This window comes from Gallus gallus, chromosome 17, assembly GCF_016699485.2.
Source record: "Gallus gallus isolate bGalGal1 chromosome 17, bGalGal1.mat.broiler.GRCg7b, whole genome shotgun sequence".
Lineage (NCBI taxonomy): Eukaryota > Metazoa > Chordata > Aves > Galliformes > Phasianidae > Gallus > Gallus gallus.
In genome coordinates this window covers 1,534,302-1,561,661 of record NC_052548.1, presented here as the reverse complement: position 1 = coordinate 1,561,661, position 27,360 = coordinate 1,534,302, and the positions used below count along the sequence as shown (strand labels likewise).

The following is a 27,360-nucleotide window of genomic DNA, read 5'->3' as shown; positions in this document are numbered from 1 at the left end:
CACTTAGAGTCCTGCAGGATTCTTTAGGAGACCTGTGCTGTCTAGTCCTCTCATTGCATAACAAAAAGTCTGTACATCAAATGGAAGCAGGAAGTTCAAAAGAAGCAAAAAGAAATAGTTTGCATGTTTAAAATGCAGTAGCTTTTGAAACAAGACTCTAGTGCTGAGAGTTTGCATGAGTGTTGGACACGTTCTTGGAAGGCTGATCTACAAAGTTTAGTTCATATCAAGACCTGGCACAGGGAAATCATAAGCCATAATTTGTTGCAAACTCTAGGAATGTGTTGGGCAATATAACTGCCAAGTGCTCTTCTTAGACTGTTGACTGCTAACCACTGTGCATGATGTCATACTGAAGGGATGAAGATGCAATCTGAGTTGGCATGGCTTGACTTTGGTGCCTTGTTTCTTTTAATCGTATTTGGTTCTATATGTACCTATCTGTTCCAGCTAATCCCTCTTCTCTCAGATACTCCTCCTACAAAATAAATGAAGTATGGTCTTTAAGAAAACAAACTTTTTTGTGTGTTGGTTGTTTTTGTGAAATATGCTGAGTTGCCATGAATGTGACTGAGTTTATTGTGTTTGTCGACAGACTTCTTGGACAGAAAATGGAGCCGCTTCTTAAGCGTTTCCATATGTGCTCTGCTATATTCTTCACCTAATGTATCTGGTGAAAATAAATGTGTTTAAAATGATACTTTCACATATTGGTAAGGAGTTAAAAGAATGAGAAAATATTCCAGATTTGTATTTGTCCCTACTGTGGTTCAAAAGAAGGCTGTGTCAAGTCCTGCAAGGTTTTAAGCAACCTACTACTTTGTCTCTATGGATTTGATGGCAAATTAGTTGAATACAATCCTCCTGACATTAGAACACAGCAGAATACTTGAACATTAGCAAGTTTTTTCATTTATAAGTGAGTTGTTTGTTAAAAGTGGAGAGAACAATCCCAACTCTGCCAAGTACATGCTAGGCGTACGCAGCCCTGTTGGCCTCAGACATAATGTGTTGTCAATTTTGTTTTTATTTAGGGCAGATTTGCAGAGCTGGTGTGTTGATAAAGACATAAGGGAGTGTGTGATATTTCCCATCTGCGTAAATTTGGTTTCCTATGTGCTGTGTTGCACAGATGGTATGCTTTTATAGGGCTTTTTTATTTCACACTTGAAGCTGAAGAAGCCAGGTTAGAAGAGGTGTTCTATATTGATTTTGTCACTTGGCAACTTGACATAACTTCATTGGTAAAGGGGTAAGAAGCAGGATAGAATGGTCACCTCTGTCTTTGGAATCACCCCCTGAATCTTCCCAGCAGTTTCCATTCAGCACATAAAACTGAGGTTCTGTTTGTGGAATTGAATCATTTGTCACTGAAGGAAGAAGTTAGTGAGAGCCCTGACATGAAGAGTGTTATCTCTCTGCCTTCTGCTTGGAAAAAATACTTGCACATAAATGGACATTTTGGCAGTTGCTCTAATTTTGTCTGTTTTCTAGTTCCCAGCTTTTCTGTCACCACTGGAAATGAATGAAATAGGAACAGTTGGGTGAGGTTTGAAGAGCCCAGTATAAGGGCAAAGACCTTAATGTGCAAGAAGAAGTTAGTTCTTGACTCCTGCAGGATGTGTGAGGTAATCTGTGATGCTTGGGGAGCCTGTTGGTTATTCCTGGCCAAAACTGTCAATGTCTCCTTAATGTCTCTGTAAAAAGTATAGGAAGAAGAATTGAGACAAGACCTCGTAACACTGAAGGCACTGGGGATACTCTAGAAGTACGTATTCTTTACTGATGCATGGTCACCCTGTTATAGTGTGTCAGGATTATGTGTATCTTTGCCTAGGTTGAAATCAAAGAGAATGCAATCATCAAAATAACAATTTAGATGGGAATTCAGGTTCATTTTGTAACTTACTATTTTTGTGACTTCAGTTAAGGAAGCTGCACAGTTTGTTAGAACTAGATAGGCTTAGAAGGAAGGGTGTCTGGGTGGCTTGGAAGAGCCTCCTCAAAGGAAGTAGTGCTAAGAGCACAGTTTATTGCAGTGGGATGGGAAGGATGGCTGTTGTTCCAGGGCTGCAGGAAGCAAGCTCAGGTACCACAGAGGAGCTGCTGGTACAGGTGCTGCTTGTGAGAACGGGGAGGAAGCTGGATAATGTGTTTTTCCATCCCTTGGCTGACAGCGACTTACAGCTGGAAACAGAACTCCATAGCCAAAGGGAGCAGGAGGGGGCAGAAGGAGCACGGATTTAGGTTTATAGCCCTGGCCTCTGTTCAGTCTTCATAAAAAACAGTAAGATTGTACTCTGAGTTCTCCGAGAGCTCCAAACTTTGTTCCACGGTCAGTATCTAATCAGGAATTTAGGCATTTTGGCATATGCTGTAGAACTTGGCTGCGGGAAATCTCTTCTGCAGTAGTTACTCTCTTGTGACAGCCATAGCTGAGGCTGCAAAAGAGAGTCCAGGGTTTTTCTTGAGTTTACCAACTGAACGATTTTTCTCAGACTCCTCTTTGCTCAAAGGTATAAATCTTTTAGAAATGCTATCACAGAAATCCTTTTATCCTGTCTGCAGTGTTTACCATGTAACTCTGTAGCCCCATCTCTTACATATGCCTCCAAAAAATTGGAAGCTACCTCAGAAGAAATTATTCCTTCTGGTGAACTTAAAAAGTATTGTCCTTTACCATATACAGGCATTTTAAGACTGGAAATGATTATTAAAATTATAGTTTTCTCTCCTGCATAACATTGTCCACCTCTGTTCGCATTTTGACTTCTTTAAAAAGATACTAGTCTTTGCATACAGGCTTTCTTTACTGTTTTTTTTTTTTTTTTTTTTTTTTTTTTTGCTTGGACTGAAGTAGTAGCTGGAAGTGATGAGCAATCTCAGCAGTCTCCATTAGCTCGGTTTCCTTGCAGCTTGTTGCATTGTTACCACTACCTTCTTCTTCTTCCCTGTTCCAGTGTTTGATCATAGCCTTATTTGCAATTTTCCAGAACTGTAATCAAAAGGGAATTTGCTCACAGCCCTTCCTAGGCTCAGAGCATGCTATGGTTGGGACACTTAAAGAAATCTAAGTTTCACCTTCTAGCCCTTCTTTACTAAGCATTTGCAAATGAGGGTTTTTCTGTGCCATCGACTCGGTCTGAGTGAGGAGATGTTAATGAGAACAGCAAAAACACATCCGGGTATGGAAAACACACATTTCAGAACTGGAGGAAATGCTTATGAAGGAATTCTCCAACGCAATTAGTTGAGCAATTTCCATCAAGGAAATATACTCCTAGATAAAGTTTCATGAAATTACAAGCAGTTTCAAATCAGAAGCACTTTGCATTCATATCGTTGGAGCTCTGTAAGTCTGGTATGTAATCCTGTTGGACTTTTCTAGAAGTGGCAGTACGTTGAAATCAACCAGCTTTGTGCTTTGACTGCATTCACAGTCAAATATGAAGTCAGCATTTGCCTTCAGCTGTGTGTTGATGTAGTTTTGTTTTGTGTGGTTTGTTGTTGTTTATTTAAATAGGACCCAAAAGAGGCTTTGCAGTGACCAGCCCAGCAAAGCTGCAGGGCAGCAGTGCTCTGAAACCTGCTCCTCTTCTCACTGTCCAGAGTGAGGTCAGTCACTGTGTTTGGCTGAAGTGAGAGAAGACTCCTGCCTGTCTCTGAAAGGGGACTGAATGCAGACTCCTGCTGTGCTGGAACCCCAGGATTCATAGAGTCAGTGGAAAGAAGTTTATAGGGCAAAATTCAAATTATCCCAAAGTGCTTCAGCTGAGTAATCATTTAGAAGTGCATCTGACTTTTGACCACAGGAGCAGCCTTTGGAGACCTGGCAGGCTGTGTTCAGCCAGGTGAGACAGATCCCACAGCCTATACCTCACAGAAATGCTAGGAAAGTGGGGGAGGAAACAACATAACATGCCCTGCCAAAATGGGAGCCTGACTGCAACCAAATAGAGATGTTCCTGTTCAGATGTTGCTATGGAGTACTCAGTTGTGAAACTGCTTGCAGGAACAAGGTTCTTGAGCCTGCTTCACCCTTTTCTTATTTGTTTTTGTCTTGGTTTCCATTTCCTGTGTCATTGTTATAGTCCTTTACAGTGAGCTGTCTACATTTCACTATGGACAGGCTGAACTTTGTCTGCCATATGTATGAAGACGTTTGCCAGAACCCCCCGAAGCAACATGGTGTGCAAAGCAGTTTTCTTCTGCTGTCTCCTATCTGTGCTTACACAAACCCCACGGGGATGCAGTTGTACAATCCTGTGCAGCAGGAGCTAGGCCAGATCCCTGCTGACTCTGTTGCCCCGAGGAAGGGGTGGAAGACTATGGAGACTACAACAGGAGGCTGAAAATGCCGTGATTACAATCTGTTTCAGCTAACTAAATATACATTATCTTTTAGCCAGAATTTTGCTAAAATTGCTCATAAATACATATACTGGATCCCTGAATGGGCTCAGTGTGTTTTTTCAGCTGAAGAAGACATCCTTTCCCAGACACCATGAACACATCAGTCTGGCTTGAAAGAACCGAATATACCATTGTGAAAAGAGTATTATTAGTGGAACTGAGATCTGTAAGAGGATTTTGGACCCATCATTGCCAACAGGAGTGGAATATGGAGGTGTACATTGGTGCTCACAGAACACAGTTTGTACTCACTGATCCTCTTACTGCTTGGTAGGTGTCCAAGTGCCACTGACCCACCTGTAGGAGGAAACTGTTTCATCCTTCTGGCAGATAGATTGGTTCTACTCCCTAAGACCCTGTCCTGGTTCTTTGTGTTATCAGGAAATGTTTGTGTTGTGCAGAAGGATTCATAAAATGCAGACTTATGGAAAATTCATAAATATTTAAAAATGTAAAGGAATTTTAAGAGTAAAAACAATGAAAATTGTGAGACTTCCTCCCTCCTTGGTCCTTGGATGATTTAAATGTTGTTGCATGTCTTCCTAAGCCTTCCAAACTGCACTGCGCCTTCTAGAGATGCATCCAGCTGTACCAGTGCAGAGACACCAAATCTCCTGAATTCTTCTGTTACTTAATTTTACAATTATAACAAAAGCATGAAGGTTGTGTGAAATGTCTATTTGACTTTCCTTTATTGCTCAGTGGCAGTTTTGCAAGCAGAACTTGAAAGCTGCTCTGTTTTCTACGGTCCAGTTTTACCAGTTGGCTGAAATGGAGATCAGAATCTCCCTTTCTTAGCTCTGCATTGCTGAAGGTCAGTACAGTTTTGGAAATAAGGGTTGTCTGGAATTCCTGATTCATGCAAGCTTGGAAACGTTTGTCTTGCTGCTCAGTATTGGTGGGTGCAGTATGCAGTTGTTAGCACAGCTTTGTCTGCTCTTGAACTGCAGGGTAGGTTGGAAGCAGGCAGCTTATCACAGTGTGTGCCCTGCTGCCCAGCTCCATGGAGAGCTCTTGACCAAACAGCTGTGGGAGGTTAAAAGTATATCGCTCCTGAAAGTCCTTCCCAGGCATATATTCTCATTGTTCTTATAATTGGAAAGGATTTAAATGACAATCCATGCTGGTGGCATAGTCGCTGCTCTCCTATTCATTTTGTATTTATTAGCTCCTTTAGGAACAGCAGCATTAAATTAAGAGGAATGTGCATCATTATTTCCCTCTGTACAAGAGACTGAGAGCTCCTTTTCCATTGTTTTGGGCAGTAGGTTAATAATAATGGTAAAAAGGACTTAGCAGATTCATTTAACTGGAGCCTTGCTCTATATATCTTCTGTGTTTGCTTGAGCAGATGACCTGGAGGTGTTCAGTGTTAGATGTTAAAATAAACAGCTGGCTACTGTGCTTTCCTACTGATAGCAAAATTTATCCCTCTGTCTCTTTAACTACTGCATGAATGTAAAGGAGAGTCTGTTAGCTCTTAAAGCCTTCACCAGAACTGCTGGCATTCATGTCTGAGTTCTTTGGAGGTGCAGCTGTAGGTAGCAAGCCCAGTCCTCATGACACTGCAAAGGCAGGTCTTGCTGGTGCTTCTGAGAACGATCCATGTTCGTGTTCTTCTTCATCAGGAGTGGATTAAGTTACCACATCCAGACTGTGTGTTTAATGTATTGAGTTGCATGCTTCTGTCCGGTTATATTTCTAGAAGTAAAAGAGCAAAACTAAATTTATATAATTTTTCTGCTGATGTAATTGCCAAAAGAAAACAAATGAAGCTTCCCCGTGGTCTTATATTTTAAAATGTAATCTCTCAGCATTCCTGAGAGCAAAACTAGCTGTTCCTCTGAAAAAGGATCACATTTAGAAATCTGTATTACTCAACGTTTAACACCATTTTTTTTCCCTTTGTTCTTAGCTGCTTTTCAGCTGTTGTGACAACTTCCTGAGATGGAGCTGGTTTTTGATACTGAGAGTCCCAGCTGTTGATCACCTTATGTAGATGTTCATTAGTGAAATAAAAGAAGTAGGAGAAGGGAGAGATTGTGGACAATCTCTTCTAATACTAGACTTATGGGACTTCACGTTAGCAGTGGAAAGGTTTAGGTCAGAAGGTTTAGACCTTCTGATTTGTCTGAGCCGCACTGAATGAAGAGGACTTGCCTTGGGCTGTACATAAAATATACAATATAGTTAATGTATATAAGTAACAAAACTTCTTTCTTATATATATTTTTAATTGAAACATAAAAAAAATGAGGGCAACAAAAACATAAAACCATTGGAATATATGACCTTGTTTTTGTGAAACTAAGCATCACTGTCTGGTTTGAAGGCAGTGGTTGCAGTTCTTAATGAGTTTTCAAGGTGCTCATCAGAGACTTTTGATCTATTTGTACTCTTCCTGTGCTTCATTCATGAGAACAGTTGTTCATAAATGTACATATGGCCAAAAAGCAATGTCATGAACAAGGCTGCCTGTGGAGCGAAGGGTATTTCTGTCTGGTAGGAGAGGACTTACGAAAGTCTGGTAAAGAGATGTGATCACATTTTTCTTTGAGTTGAATGTCTGATTGCAACACTGCACATTCCATTTGTAGGTCATGTCAACTGAAGATGGAGTCCCAAGTATACAAAAACTTGATGACTTTTTGGGAAATCTTCAAACTATTCTCAAATTCCTTTATCAAAATGGAAAGCATGGCTGCAGGTTTTTCGCTGCTCACAGGACTGTGTTTATCCACAGTAGTTATGGTTTGAAATGCAGCACAGATAAGCTGATTTCTACCTTGAAGACTCAAGCTGGCCCCCGCTGGCGTGGGCTGCGTGTGGCCCGTGGGCTCAGGTTGGACATGCCTGGGTTAGGTCAAATAGGAGTTACTTTTCCATGCATTATAGATGAGTTATGGAAAATTGATGCATAGTGGTGTGTGCTAGAGGCTTTGTGAAACTAAAACAACTGAAGAGATTAGTAGGAGAAAGTCCCATAAAGGGCTTCTACAACACAGCCTCCATCTCAAGCTCAAATTCCTGTGGTGGAAGTCTATGTCAACCAAGTGTCGCTTCACACCCTTCCCAGTTTAACTTCCTCTGTTTCTGCTGCTGTCCACCTCTGGGAGCAGAATGCTGGCTAGAGGATCTGCTCATGTTCCAGTCTCTGAGGACAGCATGTGCACTTCTGTCCAGTGAGTGCCTTCAATGGCCAGCAGATAGCCCAAGGGATGTGTGACTCTGGGGAGCACTCAAATAAAGAGATGGCAAAACACAGATCAGAGATGCTCAAGAGTTATGTGTGGGTGAGAGGAGCTCCTGTTACCCAAAGCACTGTCTATGGTAAATTCCTGTTAAGCTTGTGGATAGCCTCAGGCTGAAGAGCCTCAAGCTGAAGAGCCTTGCTGCGAGCGGTGCTGATCCAGCTGCCCTAGAAGGCTGATGGCAGCTTGGCACAGTGAGGCCAGGGCCGCATCTCTGCGTCCTCTCCTGCATCTCCAGCCTGGCTGCCGAGATAACTGACTGACTTCTGAGGAGGCTGCATGGGAGGCTGATGAATTCAGCACTTATGAGAGGGGAGGAACGTTTAAATTGGGCAGCGTGGTTGTTTGCCATGGGGTAGTCCCTTGAATAAACTGTTTATCTGCTAGCTAAACTCCCGTTTGTTTGGGTGTTGTGACCAACTCCCGCCAGTCAGCTGGTGAAAGGAAAGCTTTGGCATTTGTTTTAACCTGCAGCAGCATCTGAAACAGCTGCTCCGATGTGGAAGTGCGGATGGTAGGTACACAGCAGGCCTGTGACCTTCGGTGCCGGTACGTGCTCACATTGTTTCTGTGCTCCTTACAGTTTGGGAATCTTATGTAGGAAAAAGCTGCTGGCATTTCTGCTGCGCTTCAGGGAACTGGAGTGAACTGGAAAGGACGCGGCAAAGACAGAAAAGCACTTGGGCCAACCAGCCATTTTCAGTGTTTCCATTGCTACCATCTGTCCTTGGAAGAGAGTCGCTTCTCCTCCATGTGTGTCTTCAAATGTTCTGTTCCTCTCGGGGTTTTTTTTCTTTTTTCTTTTTTTCCTTTTAATCAAGTTCAGACCTCTTGTTTTCCCCAAAAGCTTTATTCTGTGTGTCAATTTTCTGCTCCTCAGTATCCCCAGTGAATTCTGCCTTACAAAATCTGTGGACGTAAATTGACCCATCATTAATACAAAAATAAAATAACAATGAAGGGACACTCCCAGATCCCTTTTGGTCTTTGGTGTGGTCTGTCTCAAGACCATATCCCTGCTAGTGAGGGACTTGGGGCCTGTATGGGGCAGCGCTTAATGGCAACACCACAGATCCAGTGGTGAGGTCATGGTCTTCTCTTCACAGAAATCGGATCTGGAAATTGTCTTAGCAACACGTTTAATCCATTTCCTTGCCATTGTCTGATTCTTTCCTGCAGTACATTTGTTGGTGGTATGCCCAGTCTCTCATAAAATACCCACGCAAAAGCGCTTCCACCGATTCCCTTAGGAATAATTCCCTGTATTGATTCTCACTCTTGAAGATTTTTTTCCCAGCCACGGAGCCTACCTTTTGCTCTTGCTTCATTTCGCTGTGGCCTTGCCTGCCTCTTGGAGCACTCCTTGGTGTTACACATCAGTTCTTCCACTGCTGAGCCTCGTGCTGTTCAATGAGCCCTCCCAGTGCTGTGGCTGATCCAGTGCCCTTCAACCTCGGCTCCTAACGTGCACCCAAGGGCTTCCTGGTCCCTGGCACATCTGCTGCAAGTACCCTGTGCTCAGTGCTTCCCTGATAAGAAGACACCAAGATCTCAGAAGATGCATCATCACATAGAACAGCTCACCCCAGCAGGCAGTTAAGATCTTCTCAAGCAGTTCCTCGTGCAGATCAGAGCAGGCATTTCTATGTCTGTATTGCTGTCTTCTGGGAAGTGCCACGCATGCCTTTACGCACTGAGCCATTCTTGCTTATTCTTCTCCATTTATTTTTGTGCATTTTTCCAACGTACATTTAGTTTACATTTCTTTTTTTCCCCTCCAGCTTCCGTTATTTTTCTTTTGTAAGCCTGAGGTTACACAAGGTTCTTCAGTTTTATTGACTTCTGCCAAAACATTTGAATAAGGATAATGTGCACAGTTTTTTAACATACTTACCAGTTGTTCGGAATTATGTAAGAAAAGTGGAGCCAAAATACAGCATCTTCCCAAAGGCATCTCAATAAATGATGGCTGTGAGCTTTTCTGTAATGTTGTTGGACGTCTTACCTGAATTTTGTATGTTCATGAAAAAGGAAATTTAATCCTTCCAGTTAGTCTGGCAAGGTTTGTTTTGCATGAACCTGTCTGTGGTTCTGTCATCGTTTTAGTAAACAAATCCTAAATGTATTTAACTCAGTGGCAAACCACAGAATCAAGCTATTGGTATACTGCTATGTCTTATTGAAGATTACATAGCTAAATCGTCTTTGCTTTCCCTGTTGTTCATTTTACTAGAACGTTTTATTTCTGCTACATAAGATGCACCTTTCTTAATGAGCGACAACAGTTGAGATTATCTGCACGAGCTGTGTGGCACACAGGAATTAAATGTTGCTATTTTGCAAAGCAAGACTTTAGCTGTTGTAAAAGGTCCTGAAAGAGCAGTGGGTGACCAAGGCAGTTTGGTCTGTGAGAGCCCTGGGGTGGTGTGTGGTGAGATGCTCACCACCTGAGAGCTCTTGCTCAGCAGTTGCACTCTGTAAGGGGGGGGTGCGGGTACGTGTGCTCGTGGGGGAACAAGGTTTGTCCCTGTTCACTTCTGGGAACCTCCAAGCCTGTGCTGATGCACAGGAAAGCTGCCCCCGGCTTGTTCTCACTGGGTTTGCACTCACAGGAGAGCTAATGCATGATTGCTTGGCGAAAATGCTTTTTCTTTAGAAGGAAATACAAAGCCTATGTCATGTAAGTGACTTTGAAGTTCCCAGTTTGAAAAGAGTGATGCAACAGTCCTTACTGTTTCTGTGCCAGACTGTCAGAGCCCTCAGCAGCCAGCGAGGCCCATTGTTCTCCATGTGCTGCTGGCACCCAGCGCTGCGGCAGATGGGGCGCAGCAGTGTGCCCTGCGCCCACAGTGCTGGGGAGGGAGGGGGAGCGGCTGCTCCCACCTGGCAGGGGGGACTGGAAGATCTCTGCCACATTCCTGAATGGAGCCAGCTACAAAAGTGACTGCAGGTTTCAATAGCACCATCGTTGAATATTACTTTAAAACAGGAACTGCTCTTTTTTCTTTTTTTTTTTTTTTTTTGCCTTTCACATACCCTCTCTTTCTTAAAACAGCAATACCACCTTCTGTTCATTCCTACTGCAAGGGAGAAGTTGTGTTGAAACTTTGTAAGCACTGTCCGTACAGTTTTGAAGCCCTCTCTTTGGTTGCAAGGTAATACTATTTCCTGCACAGCTGGGACGATGCCTTGCACGTGTAGGATGCGTCCCATTTCTTATATGATTCTCCTGTCAAACAAGGGAAAGTTGACACGTGCACAGCAGTAACCTTCTGAGCTGAAGCTTGTATTATTACCCCCAAATTTACATGCAAATTGTGAAAGCTGGTGAGAGTAAACAGTGTGACGTAGGGTTAACAGCTGAAGCTCTGATCGCGTTTCTGTAACACTTCAAAGTTCCTGCAGTGCTCCTAAGCATGTTTTTGTGAGTATTTTGCTAAAAGTATCCATTTTTTACTCACTGGTCACAGTGATAATCTAATAATGATATTTTTGGAAAGACATTATATGTGCAATTATTCCCAAGTCTGGAAATTGTTTTAGGAGTGATCTTGGGGTGAAATCCTTAAAGAAAAAAAAAAAAAGCCAATTGCATGCAGTATTCTTAGAGGCCAGAAAAATGAGCTGGTACAGTTTTTAGTAACTGTCTGTGAATGAGATCCAGAAAAGTCCGTTCCTGGCTGGGCCGTTTGTTTTAACCGAAGGATTTCCAAAGAATGCTCTGGGAAGTCATTTCAGGATATGTGAAGCATCACAGCCTGGAAAGGGTGTCCATGTATGTGGTTTTAGCAAGGGCAAAAAGCCTGGCTTCCCTGAGCTTGTGTAGAATAGAACATAATGTTCTCTTTAGAGGAAGGCCACTTGGAGAACAGCTGCCTCCCAGTGCTGCAGTGCCTGGTGAGCATGCTGCCGTGCATCTGGAAAGGGATGGAACTTCTTGAAAGTGGAGCTGTGGTCTGAATGCATTCACCTCAGCGTGCGCAGCCGTGTGCTTGCAGTCGGGGTAAAAAGACTGCACAAAAACAACACTGTGCTGGAAGAGTAATTTCAGACACAGAACTGTGGGGCTGGAAGGGACCTCCAGAGATCATCTAGTCCAGCCCCTCTGCAAAGCAGGCTCCCCAGACCAGGTGTCACATGTTTTCCTTTCACAACCTCCTTCCTGTCGGAATAATGAGTATTTGGCTTGAATACTGAGTGGGATGGGGGTTACTGGTGAGCAGGCACTGTCACTCAGCAGCCCTGCTATGAGAGATGCATCCTTTCTCCATCCTTTCATCCTTTCCATCTCATCCTTTCTCCATGTACATGGCAATAGCTGCTGTTACTGATGAGCGTTGTGCTCTTTGAAGGTCTTAGTTGTTCACTGAGCTCAAGTCAGGTGTAAGCCTATGATGGAATTGTGTGAGCATGTGTTCACCCCTCTCCTGTGTTCTTATGGAAGAGGGGGCAATCTGGCAGCTCAAAGTGTATCAGAGAACGTTTTTTTTCTGTGATATACCTTTAAAAAGCTTTCAATCTTTCAACAGCTAAATTTGCCTTTAATCTATGAAAGTAAAGTTGGCTGTCTGGTTTAATTCAGGGATTTTTTTAGGTTGCCAGTTGATAATTGGCTGTTTTCTCTTCTTAATTACCATAACAATTCTTCCTGCAGTCAGATTGCCTTGGCACCTTCACATACTGCCCACATGTCTGTGTTTAATCCATACATCACTTAATACTAAGTATTGCACTGGTTTGCTGAGGAGAATGAGTCCAATGGTAGGTAACCTTGCTTCTTCTTGAAGTGGATGTGAAAGGCTGCACAGAAACCTGCTTGTTGAGAGGAGTTGGACTCAGTGACCTTTAAGGGTCCCATCCAGCTGAAACGGTTCCATGATTCTGTGATACAAGCATGTGTGGGACTGAATCATCACTGATGAATAAGCAGATCTCTAACAAGCCAACACATGAAGGGTGCACCAACAGTTTGCTGATCTTACATCCCTATTTTCTGAATATTTTTTTCATTATAAAAATAAAAGTAATATATTAGTCTAGGCCAATAGAAAACTGCTGTCTCACTCTGACTTTTCTATTCATTTATAAATGTAAAAAATAACAATTGATTTCCATGTTGGTTTCAAGGCTGATCAAAGCAATAACATAACACCATCCATTACTACAGAAACTGCTGTCTTCCTTGATTATGTTTAAAAACAGCCTCCTAAGATTTTTTGCTTGTTCTGGCAGAGAACTGTCAACTTTGTTACATGCAACAGAAAATAACCGCATGCTATTGAATTGTTAACAAAGAAGCTAAATTCCATGTTATACATTTGTTCTGTGAGTCCTTCTTACCAAAGGATTGATGGAAGGACTGGTGACCTCATCCTTTCATTCTTTGCTGGATTTTTACTAAGCTGGCAGGTTGTGCTGCCCTGCCATTATCACACAGCCCAGTAGAAGTGCAGGCAGCAGAAGAGGCCTCTTCCTCTGACTGATGGCACGGTCAGTCTGGAAGCAGAGCTCTGCATCCCCTTACTCACAGATGGGCTTCTTGAGGCACGATCCCATGGTCTGTTCAGGCCCAAGCTTTTACAAAGCTCAGCTTGCCAAAACTTGACTTAAAACCTCCCTCTGCATTACACAGAATCCAGGTTGCTTAAACGCAGTGTGTTTCATTAAAATGATCCCCCTGATAAAGCTTTTTCTTTGTTCTGGTATTGTTGGTACAATCCATGCAGGGTAGAGGCATTTCACCTGTATTAATGATTATTTGATGTTGTTAATTCCAGTTAGCAAGGAAAGAGAACCACTGTAGCAGTGATGCTTTTACACATGGCAGTCCCTTGGGAGCATGTTTGCTGCTGGCTTGCAGTTTCTGCTTTTCTTGACTTTTCTTTAATCTTATTATTTTCTTTTTATTCCTTATCCGCTTATTAACATGACATTAAATGGGTTCTTAGTCATGCCGTATTTAGCATAGTGCTCTGCTACTATTTTGTTGGACAGAATGGCTTTTTAGTGCAAACATTACCTTGAAGAATCTGAGTTATTCTGCTTCCTTTTGGGGGCAGATGGAAGGGATTTCGCCCAACTAGCGATGTGATGCCAGCTGTACGGAGCTGCTCTGTGCTTTCGCTGACGTAACTGAATTTAATCATGTGCAGCTTGCTAAATGCTCTCATGTGATAAAATACCGTGGCAAAATTTGGCATGGACCATGAGAACCTCTTATTAGGCAGAATAATTGCAGTTACATTTGCTCTGAATTACACTAGAAATTAATTTAACACACCATTGCTTGCAAAACACGTAGGATGACAAAAATAGTCCAAACTGCCCACTTAAGGCTCCTGAATTGTTTCTGAAAATCGCCTTAACTCTTGTGCTGTCTTCCTCAGCACTCAGAGAATTTATCAGGTTAAAAGAAAAGGCCACAGATAATCAAAATTAAAACACACTGCTGGGAAATGTGTGTCTTTTTGTGTTGAATGCAGTCACGGACTGTGTGCCTCACCGTTCAGACTGTATGCAGAATTAATGCACTTTGTCACCTTGTATTTATTAAATGTGTGTTTTGGGGTTTGAAAACGAAGGTGAATGTGTGACATTTAAGAGAGGAACAAGTATGGTAGAACTAAAAATCTGTTGTAGAGAGGGAGGTGATAAACTGAGATGGGGAGGAAGTATTGCAAGTGCGGAGGTGTGGTAGGTTAAATGATCTTCAGAAGATTGGAGAAAAGGCCTAAAAAAGAGCTGTGGTTCAGTTATGGTAAGCAGAAGGCTCGGTGTGAAGGCGAGAATTACCATGAGTTCAGACTGGGAGGCAGATGGCAGTGCAGCAGCTGTGTGAACTCCTTGGACTCGGGTCCACACAGTGCTCTGCTGCAGCTCTCAGTGCGCTGCATGCAGGGAGCAGCCCCGTGCGGTTATCTTTAAGAGATGAAATAACATTGCTGTACCACTGAGCCACAGTAAGGCCTCTGACTGGAGGACAGGGCCCAAGCTGGGATGTTGCATTTGAGGAAAACTGGGGGCTACTAATTAGAGAGAAGAGCTGAATGAGTAGGTCCATAAACTGAGGTTTGAGACAAGGTGGGAGGTGAGTTATTCACTTTGGAAAGGGAGGATATAACACTTGTTAGCAACCCGAAAGCTGAAGAGCGGTAAGCTGTTTATCCTGTATGTTTTGAACAGAAATAATGGAAGACTGGAATTCAGTTCCTTGTGAGTTGTCAAGTCTCCAATTTGGAAAGGTTTTAAGAGTGGATTGTTGAAAATGGAGTAACCACAGTTGATTCTGCCTTAAAGCCTAAGGGCTAGACTGGATGAGCTCGTAAGGGCCATTCCAGCTCTGTGCTCTGATTCCCTTCTACAGCAAAACATTTTCATGGTGTTCATTATTGTCATCACAAATGCAGCTGATCGAGAATGGATCATTGCAGCAGTGTTGCCAGGCAAACTGAGTGACGTTTTGTATACTAAGTATGAACACACTGCAAGGAGTTTTCCGATCCTTTCCAGCATGCGAAGTTAAAGAAGTTAGAGTAAACAACAATATCTGCATGGTTAGACATGGATTAATCAGTATTTGAGATTGTCAGGGCTGGCAGAGGAGGGTCCTGTGCACCCAGCCATCTGGAGGAGAATACTGAGCTCCCTGGAGACGTCGCGTTGTGCAATAGCTGATGCTCATGCCTTACCTTCAGGAGCGCTAGACAGAAAACATGTGGAGGGTGAAAGGCAAAACATAAACACTGAGCAGGAAAGATGTAGTAAAGCTGGCCCAGGCACAGCGTGACCTGACTGCGGGATCCAGACAGTGAGGATTGCATTGTTCAAACAGGAAATCAGAGGAATGTTTCCCCAGTGCCTGTCCTTCAAAGCCTGGAAGCTGAGAAGCGCTATCAGCTAATTGTTACGCTGCGCTGGAGCTGGGGGGATAATATGGGGAAATCTGTCCTCTCGCTGCTGTGTTGCCATTCCCATAGGGAGAACTGCAAAGTGCATTCCCTCAGAGGTCCTTCACCAACAAGCAGCAAAGCTCTGTCTGCTCTCCTCTGTGTGATAGGACCACAGATGAATCATCGGCATGGTCTCTTTAGAAGCTTGAAAGGGACAATCAGTGGTTCAGCCCCAAGGAAAGGAGCTTTATTTATCTACCAGCTGGGCTGATGAATCTCCTCATCAAAGCCAGATCTGTGATGAGGAAGTGAATAAATACAGCAATAATAGATACCCTAATGAAGTTGTACTTGTCACGTGAGCTGTACAAGAGAAACAGCAGCTTGCAACTGATGCTTTTTAAAGATTCTTAATAACAATAGCATTCTGTTGAGAAAACCTCAGCAAGGCAAAACCAGCAGCACTGTTAATCTTTGGTTTCTGTGTGGCCAAGCAGGGTCTAACAGGGGTGTTCTTCATGAGGTAAGGGGCCTGCTTATGGTTCCTTGTCCGAGTTGTGTGGGTTTCTGTGTCATGTTGGTTGGGGCCCCAACTGCTCATTTGTGCTGTAGTTCTAAAATATTGTTGTACCAACATCACTATACATTCATGTACGCTGAATACACCCCAGAGATATGTTATATTCCCACTACTGCTGCCTGTGTCCACCTTTCCCCTGCTTTGCCCCCTTTCTCCAAGCCCGGGCCGTGCTGCTATGTTTAGATGGAGTGCTGCTGGCCCCTTGCTTCCTCCCACCAACAGAGGAGAAGTGGTGGGCGAGAGCTCTGATCTCCACGAGCCCTCACTGTGGCAGTGGGTGAGATCTGCACGGCGGTGGAGGATCCACCATTTCAGAAGGAGGTCTGCTTTACCCACTGCTGGGGGTGGAGTCCCCGCAGAGGGACTGATGTGATGAGTGTGCTGGAGACATGAATATTTAAGGAGCCCACCTTTCATGCCCGACGAGGTCCCTCTGGATGGCATCTCTTCCTTCTGTTGTATCAGCTGCAGCACTCAGTTTGGTGCTGTCTGCAAACTGCTGAGGCTGCACTCCGTCCCGCTGTCTGTGTCAAAGATGTTGAAGAGTACCAGTCCCAGGATGGGGAACACCACTCATGACCGACCTCCCCCTGGACTGAGCCATAAGCAGAACCCACAGCCATAAAGATTTTTTTAAAAATATGAATTAAGCTAGAAGAGTCAGAAGATGTGTTCAAACTCGGTTACAGCAGATTACAATCTATTAATAACTTCCAATACATGAAAAATCCAGTGCATCAGATGGCAAATACTGTCTTTTTCTGTCTGTTTGCCTAGAAGTTGACACTGAGAGATATCTATTTTCAAAAAAGGCTTTATTACTTGTAACCAGTTTTGCTTTTGAAGATGTGAATATAAATAATAAATGATCTTCCTTCCTAATGACTTGCTTTCACTTGTTTGGCTAACATAAACTCTGTCTTAAAATTTCTCTTTTCTTCCTCTTGGGAATGAGCATAACTCCATCAGTTATGAATGTATGAAGTATTTAAATTCAACACCGCAGCGATTGCTGTTGTCACATTTTATACCCCAGGGACCTTACAGAATCCTTTAATGCCATGCTGTTAATGGCTTTGTTTATCCCTTTGGCCAAACCTCCAGAATGGTGACAGTGTTCTCTCAGTGCCTTCAGGTCCCAGTGGGACCTGATACCTGATTAAACAGGGGAAAACTTCTTGGCAGAGATGTCAGAGTTGACTATTTGTCATGAATTTAGGAATGAGCATCTGGAGACATAGGGAGAGGTTCTCCTGGAAGAGGACACCTGAAGCAAGCTTCATGGTGAAGGATACGGCTCCTGCTGCTTCGCCATCGAGGGACATGTAGAACACTGAGTGAGCCTAAAGCCAACTGGGTTTACCAGGAGAAGTGCTTGAAGAGTAACTAGAGTAACAATTACTTTATTTTGCAATTGCTTATTTGTTTATCACATTGAATAATCCTATGTTGTTCCTAAGACTCAGCAATCAAATGAATCAAAACCACAGTCTTTTGTAGCCCCCACTTACCAGAATTAAATAGTTGCCCAATCCTGAGCCCTGCTAAATGTGGCATCGCACCTGAGAAGTCACAAACATGGGGTTGCTTCACCAAGGACTGTGTGTGTGTGTATGTGTGTGTGTGTAAGCATGCACATGCACAGTATTCGTGACCTTTGCGAGTGACCTCCCAGGATGCTTCATAACGAGGATCCAATTGGGAGGTTTGTTTGAGTTGCCACAAGGGATGTTGGGGCAACATTAATCAACATTTCCTCTGTATCTTTAAACCTGCAGCTATCCTCCTCCCCTTGCATGGCTAGAGTTTTGTCACCTCCCTTTAACCACAGCTCAGCTGATGGTTTCATTATCTGAGCTGGGCACAATGGAGATGAGCTATCAGGCATTTTCTCTGTGCTGGTAATACTGCATCCCATCCAGCCCGTCCAGCAGCCCCACATGTTAAATCTGAGGGGTCATAAATGAAGGTCATAGAATAATGGTCTGGTTTAGATAGGAAAGAACCTCTGGAGATTGCCCATGCCTCATTTTCTCAGCACAGGACCAGCTTCAGTTACATCAGCTTTCTTGGGGCCTTTTGCTTGCTCTGTCTGTAAGGATGGAGATACCATAACCTTTCTGTGTGGCTGTTTTTGATTACTCCTGTGAATTCCACCCCACTTTAATATCTAATTACCACTACTCTGGTTGAACTTGAGTCTGTTGCTCTCCGTCTTTCAGCTTTGCGCAAGCCTCACCTTGAGGCATGCAGGGAAGAGAAGCAGTTGTGATATTTTCAGGTGGAAAAACTGAAAACTACAGAAGTGCAGCCCTGTTTATTCCCTTCCACACTTGGACCCTCGAATTGATGGAAGCAGAGTATGCAGTGAAGCCAGCAAAGTTTCATTTGCATCCACCACCAGCTGGAGAACTCGAGCAATGTACCAATGTAGTATCATTATTACATTCAGGTCTGTCAGTCACCGACACAGATTATGGAAACTACAGAGAACTGGAGCCTTGTTACAGGGAGGCTGCTGACAGGCTAACTGGACTCCTGGAAAGTGTGTTATTCTCCATTGGCAGCATCTCTATATTGCTAGTGTAGTGAACCTCGTTGAGGAAGCCAAGAGCAGTAATTACCCTGTACCTATAGCTTTCATTTGCACTGCAGTGAAGAAGAGGACGTATCTGCTCCAACCACCTGTTTCTAATTAGCTGCATCTTGCGTGGGGTTAGTTGCTGCAACAGAACGTGTAGTCGTGCTTCTGCCTACAGGGTGCCTCGCTGTTGCTGCTGAGGAAGATGGAGTCTCTTCTTCAGACAAGCTGTGTTTTAAGGAGAGGAGCAATGAGGAGGCAGGCTCTATCACGTGTTAGCATTTCTTACCAGCTCAGAATCGCTTCTGAGAATAACTGCCCTACTTGGCATGTCTTCTCAGCATTTCTTCTAACAGATTAGCTGTTCAGAGGGCAGATACTGAAAGTCAAATTTTTGGCACGCTTCCATTTGAAGTTTTAACCCTCTGGTGTTTCTCATGCTGGAATTCCTTCCTTACAGCTGGATGAAAATTTTTTCCGACTCTTATCCTTAAACCTGAAGCCCCTCGATCAAATCCTTGTCTCAGAAATAGGCCATTATATTGTTAGTAGAGAAGTCACATTTGATTTAATTCAGCGAGTCTGATAGAAGAAGAAAGGAGCAGAAAGTTGTTTGTGCTGTAGGTTAGGGTAGAAGTTTTTCATGTCTTGGGATCATGCATCGAGCACTGCCAAGTGTTCTTATTTTATCAGGTAGTTACTGTTGTTTGTGGTGCAGTGCAGCTGATGAAATGCACAGCTTGGCTTCTTGTGCAAAGGGAGCCCTTCTGAGGAAGCGGGAACTCCTGCAGCATGAGTAACTGATTAGTACCGGATTGCAAGGACTCGTAAAATGATTTGGAGTTGCTTGAAGAAGTAAGAAATAAAATAAGAAACTGAAATGAATTGCAGATGTGCGTTGTAGATTTTAAACTGGGAATCCTAAAACCACTTGCCTAAGTTGAACCACATTAAGGGCTTGAGAAACACCAGGTCCATGGGAATCCTGCGCCTGTTGGCACTGTGTCCAGAAGCCTCTGTTTTTCAGGCTAGACACCACATTTTCAGCTAGAGACTATTTGGGTTCCAAGCAGATTTTTTTCATTTTGTTTTAAGCTAAATTAAAAAAAAAAAAAAAAAAAAAAAAAAAAGCATCCAGCAGCCAGGAGAATATTTGGCTTTTGTTTCTGTACCAGCTGTTTTCATTCTCGGAAACTCGTTTTAGCTCCTGGTGTGTTTCTTCAATTTGTAGCTTATGAACAGATGATGCGCTGCTGAGTGCACCCCCGGTACGGGGCGGCCTGTGGGAACCGGGAGCCGAGCAGCTCGCCATGCGTTCCTAGAAAGAAGGAGCTCTGGGGGAAGGTCGCTACACGGGCTCCTGTGGCCGGGAAGTCGGCTCCATCCCCACGGCTCCATCCTACCCTGCTGCCCTGCACACCCACACCCTGCCCAGCCCCTCCGGCTGCTCAGACCGGACCCTCGGCTATGGCCCAAGCCTCTCCTCGCAGCTCCTGGCCCACCGGTTGGCCACACTCTGGTGGCGATGCTCCTTACCTCGGCCATTTTCCACCTTTCCTGCCTGTTCCCCCGGCAGCCGCTTTGATCCGCCCCATCGCAGACCCGTGCTGAGGAGCAGCGTTACCCCCTCACCGCTGCTGCTCATGGCCTTGGTATTCTTTTGTTTGTTTGTTTGGCGTAAGAACGAAAAAGAAAAGGGTTGTGTTTGAGCATAATGTGTGTGGCCTCGGCCTCGCTCGTGGCCTTGGCCGTGTCAGCCCGCGTCCTCTCTGAGCGCACTGACATTCCAGTTTCTGCTCTTTCATCTCAGCCCCCTCTGCTCTCCCTGTAGTGCTGAGATGTCAAAGCATGCGGTGCTTTATCGGGGCTGTGATTTTCGGTGCAGTGAGGGTGCCTGTGTGCTCAGCTCGCTGCAGTGCAGGTCTGCCCTGGGCCGCAGTGTGTGTGAGGAGCCAGGGCATGTGGCTGCAGGGAACTGCCCGGCTCTTCCTGCTGAAGAATTATTTTCTACAGACGTTACTTTTTCTGCGCGCTTAATTTATGGTGCGGTATGGTGAAAACATCACTTAGATTTCAAATACAAGTGGCCTAAAATGAGGAAATGCCAGAGTTAAGGATGCCTGCACAACCCCAACCTACCGCACTGTGGGTGTGAATTATGACAGTCTTTAATTACATGACCACATACTGACTTTTTTTTCCCAGAGAACTGTTGCTTTTCACAGTATTGAGGAGGGATGTGCTCCGGAGCACTGAGTTTAGCAAGCGCTCGTCTGCCAGGCGCCCGCAGCCGGAGGGGCAGCCATGCAGTATTGCAGGAAGCGCTGCATTCCTGCAGAGCCCAGCTGCTATTTTTATTTCTTCCACAGAGGTCTTTTACAGAAACAGCTATACTCAAGCTAAGGACAATTGAGAACAATTGTTCAGAGAATCAGTTAAATTTCAATAAGGGGAGGGGAACTTATAAACAGGAGGGAGAATGACTTCTTACATGGTCAGAGGGAATGGCTTTAAACTAAAACAGGGAAGGGTGAGGTTATATATTAGGAGGAAATCGTTTCCTCAGAGGGCAGTGATGCCCCGGCACTGCTGCCCAGAGCTGTGGGTGCCCATCCCTGGAGGTGCCCCAGGCCATGGATGGGCCCTGGGCAGCCTGAGCTGGGGGGCAGCCAGCCCATGGCAGGGTGGGGCTGGGGGCTGTGAGGGCCCTTCAACCCAACTGTGCTGAAATCTCTGACACAGAAGGGGATGGGATGTGTGGAAGTAGGAGCTGTAGGAGTAGGATGCTGTGGGGGAGTGGGAAGAGAGGTGATGGGAGAATCCCCTTTTAGAAGGAAAGAGCCAGGTGTGTAGTTTATAACCTGCAGGATATGGTCATCTGAGAGAGGAATACATTTCAGTGACGCAAAATCTATTCTGCTATATGAGGTTATTCTCTGTCTAAAATCTTGTATTTTTTCCTACAATGCTGGTTGGGTAGTTTAATAAAATGAGACTTAATGAGAAACCTGGTGCTGGAACAGCTGCCCAGAGAGGCTGTGGATGCCCTGTGGATGCCTGGAGGTGTTTAATGCCAGGTTGGATGGGGCCCTGGGCAGCCTGGTCTAGTATTAAATGTGGAGGTTGGTGGCCCTGCATGCAGCAGGGGGGTTGGAGCTTCATGATCGCTGAGGACCCTTCTAACCCAGGCCATTCTGTAATTCTATGATTCTATGAAACCTAGAGTAATGAAGGTAAAACGGTACCACTTAGGTGATTATTTTTTTATTTTTTAAAGCATTTAGCTTGACCACACAAGTTCCTGAGATCTCACGGTGTGTTCCTCGCCACAGTGAAGCTGTTTTGTCTCCTACATTTCAGTTCCCCACCTGAAAAATAAAGATAGCACTGCCTGATACATTTTGCTCCTCACCTCATGGCTTCTAACCTCAGTACCTCTGTCTGCTTTTGTTCACCACTCTCTGTTCTGTGGGGGTTCAGCTCTCCCAGAAGAATCCAGTGCTGGTCTCTGAGGTAGGCAATGCTGGTTGTCTCATGGGCTGAAAGCTCCTTGGAATTCTTCTGTCTCACTTTTGCTATTGCAACTAGAATTGGAGTTTGCGTAGCGTTGTTAACTGCTGTGCCACGGTTAACTTGGGTTTTGTTATACTGTAGTTATGTTGTGCTTCTCTATTGTTTAAAATCAAATAGGAGAACAAAAGAAGAATGAACAGATGCAGGCTTTGAGGAGAAGTGTCTGTTTTCAGAATCTTTGGCAGTAGATATACTTTGATAGGTTCTAATTTACCTTCATCCCCTTGGGCCAGCATACTGCAGGTGTTGGGTTCATGGCATGCTGTGGCTGCTGTACATATTTTAAGAACTTGGTACATCTAACAGATAAAAATGAAGGAATGTTTTTCAAGCATAATGTACTTCTAAAAGAGAAAATGCAATTGGGTGTTCATTTTAAGGCTCCTACAACTGTTGCAAAAACTCCATTAGCTGCTCCAAAAACTGATCTTCTTAGTGGTATTTGCTTTTAATTTCTGTTGGATTTGGGATGGTAAATCACTGAGCGGGATAAGAACATGGATGACTCCCAAATACCTTTTCAGCATGCCCGTGTCATTCTGTTTTCCTTTGCCCCAGCAGATCCCTGGTGAGTGAATCCCACAGGACTGGAAGGGGGGAGGTCCTCTTGGATGAGCAGCAGATTGCTGTAATCTTTTAATTTCAAATTCTCTTCTGTCCAAAACATGTTCTGACTGAGGCTTGGGCAGCCTGGAAAAAAAAAAAAGATGTGCAATTTACTTTTAAGTTCTGTCTTACTAAGCCCAATTATTGTTTTAATTATCCATTGTTATTGTTTGCGACCTTCCACTAGGACTGTTCAGTGTGAGTTTAGAAAGATTGCATGTGAGGAGGGTGTGACTGTGAGGAAGTGTTCTTCCAGTCGGGTGGAACGACTTATCTTTCTTGTGCTTTCTGTGGGACATTCCTCTTCAGCCGAATGCTGCAGGATCACTTACTGAATTGTTTATCAGAGTGTTTTATATCTGGGAGGTTGGATCCTACATTCCCCTAAAAGCCTGGGGGGAAATGCTGGGGGGAGAAAGACACTGTTAGCACCGTCTGCTTTAGCATATGGAAAAAGGAGGGAGAGCTTGGAGGTGAGGAACGGGGCAAACCCACACTGAGCAGAGAAGCTGCCCTCTGCAATCCACATCTTTAACGTTTGGATTGTGCAATGTAGCCATGAGGCAGTAAGTGAATGAGCTTCAATGAATAAAGTATGGAAACGGTCCTTGTGTAATTTGTAGCTGGTGTATTTCTGTTTTGTGTCTTGAGGAGTTAAATTCCCGTGTGATGGAGTCAGGGTTTTGATGTAACGTTGGAAAGCGAGCGCTGCCAAATTGGAGTCCGTGGCTTTTGCAATTGGCGGCCCTACTGCGTTATCCATAACAAATGGACGGCTCAAATGTTTCATGTTTATAGAACTAATTTCCTAATTCAAATGCCAATTTAAGAGCTCTGGTTTAATGTTTCTTCTCTCGGTGACCGTATTGCATTGAGGGATTGAGTTTCAGATCAGAGCCTTCCTACATGTTCTTACACAGTACGTTCTAAGAGTACTGTGCTATCTGAACCGTTCTGAATGTGAAGGAAGGCAATGTGAAACACTTTGGTTGCACACAAATGATGTGGAATGCACTGGAGAATAGAACATGTTAAGTCTCTGACTGAGCAGTGAGCATAATGCTAATATCTACTGGGTGCATTCTTAAATTTGTCTAATGCACTGGGCTGGATTTGCAGCTCTTTCTATAAGGAGAGCTACATAGATGGGTATTTTGAACATTCTGTGCACCTGAGTTTGCATTTAGTTTCTCGATCCTAAGTACCTATCAGTCTTTTAAACTGAGTTACAGTCTCATGTTTTACATCCGTGCAGTGTATTTCAGTGATTTGTTTGGAGCAGGAAAGAAGTGAAATCACCAAAGGGTTGGCCCAAGATCTCACTGCAATTACCAGATACACGGGTTGGATGTGTATGTAGCAGTGTCAAGTAAAATACATGAATATATATTAGAAAAAAAAAAATGTTACCTAATGGCGGTGAAGACTTTTGAAGCTGTAAACTACAGAAACCAGTGTATCATTTTAGAACATGCACATTTGGGAACAGGTTTGTGTTCCAGCTTCTTAAAACAGTCACCTCTTGTTTTAATCAGTAACACTCTTGTTGAAAACACACTGAACCTCCTGGGGGGAAAACAAGTGAATAATGTCCCACTTTTCATTAGGCTCTTATTAGTTTTGCAGTTATGAGGTATAAATCAAACAAGGTAAGCAATAGCAGCAGTTCCCAAAGCAGAGGGCTGTGTGGGTTCCTGCTAATGGCCGTCTGGCTCCTTATGCCTTATGTCAGTCAGAGGCTGGAATTCGGCAGGGTACCGTGAGCTTTTCAGCCTTGTCTGGTCAGTATAGATAGCAGCAGGAAAATCCTCCCGTTAGCAGACCTGTTTGAAAGTGCTTTCTGCTTTGCATGGATTTAAAGGGGTGGTAAATCTGCTCAGAAGAGCGTTCTCAGGGGCTGCACTCACAGTGCATTTGAGCACGCTTAACTTGGCCCGAAGAAGATGCATTTTTCAAGAACTTCTGCTGTGATTGTGAAAAACGTTTTTAAAAAGAAGGCTTAATTAAAACTTCTGCTCTCAGATGTGTTTTGCAATGCGGCAATTTTAATTTTAGTGAAATATGGACATTGTGAAACTACAGAGATCTGAAAATGGGCACGAAAAGAAAGGAAACTTAAAATGCATTGCCTTCACACACAGCTTATGAAAACTTATGGTAAGCCAGACAGTGGCAAAAGCAGGGCGGAATGGTTCATGGCTTAGGGCTCAAATAAAGCTGGGGGAAGCAAAGATGGAGAGTGTGCTTCATTCCGTGCAGTATCTCCAGCAGCGTGGGGAAGATCTGCAGAGTGATAGATGAGATTTCTCCCCATAGCTGGCTGTGACGCTCTGCTCCTTCCCATCCCTCTGTTTCCTGGGATCAGAAGATCCCTTCCCCCAGCCAGGGGGGCTCGGGGCTGTCAGGAAATTCTCCCCTTGCACTGATGCTGTGCTGTGTTCTGCTTGTCAGCTGTAGGTGGATCCTGCTGAGAAAATACCTTTTGTTGGTGGCTTCTCGTTTATGCACACGCAGGACCCACGCAGGCTGCAATGAACTGGGGAAGGTTTTCATTCCTGAGGCCTTCAGGACAAAGCTAGGCTGGTTTTCTGTTTGTGGTTGTGGCTGCTTAAGCATGCAGCTTTTATTATAAATAGAGCAGATAGCACACAGCAGTTCAAGGGGAGGAAAATGTCTCTAGCTGAACCGAATCCTATGGAAAATCAATTCTCTTCAGCATTAGAACAAAAAGACTATTGCTTTGCACTGTGTAACGCTGAGCCTGTGCAGTTTCAAGCAGAGGTACCGTCTTACAGAAACAAACTCATGGGGCCCAAACAGATTTCATAGCTGAGATTGGAGGGCGCATGCAAGTCTGTTCAAAATCTGTTGCAATTTGACGTGTGCTTTGATTTCCTGCCAGCCCGAAAATGTAGGTCAGGAAAAACAGGTACTTGTTTCTACAACTGTGTGATTGCTGTGGTGCAGCTTGCAGAAGCACTCTCCTTTTTTAAAAAAAGATTTGCATGGTTACAGAAATCTTTACACTTAGAGAAGGAAATTGGTGTTTCGTTGCTTTGTTTTTATTTATTTTTTTTCAGAAGGGCTTCATTCTTTCCACAGTATGTATGTGGAAATCTGAACGCTCTTCTGCTTGGAGAGCAGAGGAAAAGAAAGCAGAGTGCTCACCAGTGAAGAGTGCCTGACGTTTTTGGAAGCAGTGCAGGCTGCACTGAGAAGAGAAGCATTCTGAACCTTTCCCTGCCAGAGTGCCCTGGGATGCCCTGTGGCCTCATTAAGCTGGCTACCCCAGGAACACTGAAGGGCACTATTGCCATGGGTCTGGTTTAAACTTGGCTGCAGCAATGAGATGATGAGGGAGCATGAGGGAAGGAGAAAAGAAAAAGACAAAAAAGGGAAAGAGCAGAAAAAAGAGACATAAAGCTTTGGTTGTTTGTTACAGATACATAAATTTTTGCAATTTTACTAAGATAACATCATTTTGGCTTTTGTTCTGCATACTTGTTGGGATGTCTCCTTTACACTTGCTGAGTTTAACTTGGATTGAGATGAGGAACTGAGTGTGGGTCTGTAATATCTCTCTTGGTGGTAGATTAGAAATAAAAATAGAGCAATTTCACATTTTTTTTTCCTGCTATGGTCTAGATGAGTGCAAAGAGAAGCAGCCCTTCTGCTGTGCTGCTCTCCTGGACTTTGCTCTGCTGCGCAGAAGTCACCGGGGCACTGCCTGCGTGGGCTGCTGCACGTTCTGCAGAGCAGATTTCTCCCATCCGGGCTGCCCCGGAGCCGGGCTGCTTGGGACAAGAAGAGCTCCATTCCTCTTGTGTTCCTTTGTCAGCAAAGGGTTTGGTAAGAGGGTATCACTGATGCTAAAAACGAGTGGTCTGCAGGGGGCTTTAAGCTTTCTTTTGATGGGCACTGAAAGGTTTTCATCTTTGGGTAGAATTCAGCTTTTCCATACTACCATACCGTACCCTTCTCCTCCTCAGCTCTCCTACAAAAATATCCATTTCCTTGGTCTCATGATGGCACAGACCCTGGCACCAGGTGGCCCCGTGGCTAGCACAGACCATGGGCTGCAGCACCATGGGCACCGATGTCCCAGGCTGTGCGCCATGGCCCTCTGTGGCTGTCAAGGATGGTTCAGCACAATCTGTAGCTTTTGTCATGACGGTCTCTATGGGGATGCTGGAGGCGTTGGGGCCTTTTGCAGGAGTTTGCAGGAGGAGGAGGCACTGCCTGGCGCCAGGTGTGCCATGAGAGGGACGTGCTGGCACACCTCTGGGGTGCTGCCAATGAGACCAACACCGTCCTCATTCTGCACAACAAAACATTTGGCCCCTTGCTCATGTCCAGTAACCGTGGTGTGCACACAGGGTGACGCTGAGACAGGCTGTCCCCTCTGCTGACATCACAGCTTATCCCCAGACGTGCGGCTTCGGGTCTGTAACGGACAGCCAGCAGCTT

At 44.3% G+C, this 27,360-nt stretch overlaps 1 protein-coding gene across 42 annotated transcripts in view; it reads left to right on the top strand.

Annotated features, from left to right (window-relative positions):
- Positions 1 to 27,360, top strand: part of EXD3 (exonuclease 3'-5' domain containing 3) — a 246,106-nt gene that overhangs the window by 17,472 nt on the left and 201,274 nt on the right. For 2 of the 42 annotated variants that reach the window (XM_046901927.1, XM_046901929.1), the window contains exon 3: positions 1,495 to 26,742. The exons of the other annotated variants lie outside the window; for them this stretch is intronic. The gene's annotated coding sequence lies outside the window, so the exon portion shown is untranslated. The remainder of the gene's footprint in view (positions 1 to 1,494; positions 26,743 to 27,360) is intronic. 42 annotated transcript variants of the gene reach the window in all.